Here is a 2,520-nt window from a genome sequence, read left to right as displayed (position 1 = left end):
AGATCTTAGCACCAACAAACCATGGACTAGCACGTCTTCTGAAAATGACGCAAAAATATATAATTCCGGGCCGCCAGATGCAGGCTGCTTAGGCCAGTCTCAATACATGTTTAATGAGAGTGTCATGCACATTAAATAGGGTGCCACATAAGCAAAATTGCTGACTTGGCAGGGTCATTAAATGAAGGAGTTTCATCAGATGAGAGAGGAGTTTCATCGCCATGAAACTCCTATGGCTCGGTTACCTAGTTTATAATCTTGATAACTGTGACATGAAACTATGCATTGAGACTGGTCTTAGGCCTTGTTCACATTCAAAAAGTTTTTGAATTTTGACACCGTGACATTTTCATTTTTATTTCACAATCTAATTATAGAGTAACTAAACTTAAAAGATTCGTCTAGCGATTTACAGGTAAACTGTGCAATTAGTTTTTTGTTTTTATCTATATTTAATGCTTCATGCATGAGCCGCAAGATTTGATATGATGAGAAATTTTAAAAAGTTTTTAGTTTTTAGGGTAAACTAAACAAGACATTAATTTCGTGTGATGATAAACCGTACGTCCATGTCCATTATGGAATACCTTGGCTGGTAAACCCTTTTTTGGGTTGGTGAACTAGGAAATCGACTTGTCAAGCTAACTTGCTCCGCCAGAAAGGCACAGCTAGCTGATCATCAGCGTAATCCTGTTCGCTGTTCCCACGTAAGCTGCCGGCCTAATAGACTACTATATGCTGCTTTGCGTAGAAACAGTACGTGGATAATGCGACGGAGACCGGCATATTGACATATGAGCAGCAGCAGCCAGCAGGTACGAAACGCACAACTATCTCCAAGGGTTTTGCATTTGAGGTTTGCATTTAAGTAATTTGCTAAAAAGCTTCAAAAGAGGTATCCAACGGTTTTGTATTTGAAGTTTGCAATTTGGGCAACTTGGCAAATGTCGACGAAAGCTAGTCGGCAGTCTACCTTGGGGTATACCCACGGTAGTAGTTTATCGGTAGACGGTGCGCAAACTACGAACTCGATGGTGACGCAAGACACGGACAAGCTTTTTATCCAGGTTCGGCCGCCGAGTTGGCGTAATACCTACGTCCTGCGTCTGGTTGTATTGGATTGTGTTGAGAGATAATCTGTATGACTTGTCCTCTAGGGACCCCTGCCCCTCCTTATATATCCTGAAGGGACAGAGTTACAAGCAAAGTATCCTATTTGGTACAAAATCTTGTAGCCTTGCGGTGCACGCCGACCAGTCGTGCGCCGCACGTCTTCATCTTGTGGGCCGAGCCACCTCTGATGGTGCGGCCCATATAGGCCCGTGAGGGTATAGGGGTTTATACCCCCACAGCTAGTCCCCGAGCACCATGTATTATGATGTAACACGCCGTCTTGAGCTTCTTCGATCAGTGAGGCTTGACGTCTTCAATAAGCAGGAAAGTCGCCCAAACAGTTGCAACGGTATTTTGACCAACTCAAAAGACAGTTGATCAACATTGACATCGAAGAAGCAGGTTGTTCGAAGAATGCATGGTGCTCTAAAAAAGATTTTTTTCCTGGTGAAGTGTGCCCACTTTACTTTTCTAAAAAGTATAGACCTCAAAAAAGCAAGCATATTCACCGCAAGGTGAAGTGTGCCCACTTAGTCCCCGAGCCTGGTAGTAGGTGACGTAGGCACGTGGTGCCAGGGTCAAAAGAAAAGTCCTCAAAGAAATTCTGAAACTGAGATGCATCGCCAGATGCATCGTACCGATGTAGTCCCCGAGCTTGCTGGAAGGCGAAGTATGAGCCTTGTAGCAAGGTCTAAAAAATTGAATTTACCAGTCCCCGAGCATATCATGCTCGTATGCAATTGAATAGACTAATCGACCAGTCCCCGAGCATAGAACGCTCGGTGGTCGGTACAGTCCCCGAATTCTCAAATTGGTGGGCTGGTCGACCAGTCCCCGAGCGTATAGTGCTCGGTGGTCGGTGCAGTCCCCAAGCTCTTAAATTGGTGAGCTAGTCGACCAGTCCCCGAGCGTATAGTGCTCGGTGGTCGGCACAGTCCCCGAGCACGGCGTAGGGACCGGTGGACAAGTCCCCGAGCGTGGTTGGGAACGTAAACGTGCTCGGTGGTCGGCACAGTCTTCGAGCATAGCATAGAGAGTAGTCGACAAGTCCCCGAGCGTGGTTGGGAACGTAAACGTGCTCGGTGGTCGGAGCAGTCCCCGGGCACAGCGTAGGGAATAGTCGACGAGTCCCCGAGCGTAGCTTGTCGACTGGGCCAAACCCCTGAAAAATAAATATAAAGAATAGGTAGTACATGATGTATAAATAAACTTTAGATAAAAATCAGTACTGAGATAAGTTTTAGATTTTTTGTTATAAAATTAGCACAAGTAGTTAATTCATCCTAGAGCTTGTACCAGCTCTGGTCTAGCCAACAATCAGCATGAGGTGCGGAACCTAGGTATGCGTAGGATTGTCAGCCACGTCAGAGAGTACTGCCGACCACCCGGAACGCAGAGGGCGGATCT

This window comes from Sorghum bicolor, chromosome 3, assembly GCF_000003195.3.
Source record: "Sorghum bicolor cultivar BTx623 chromosome 3, Sorghum_bicolor_NCBIv3, whole genome shotgun sequence".
Classification (NCBI taxonomy): domain Eukaryota; kingdom Viridiplantae; phylum Streptophyta; class Magnoliopsida; order Poales; family Poaceae; genus Sorghum; species Sorghum bicolor.
This window is presented reverse-complemented; position numbering follows the sequence as displayed.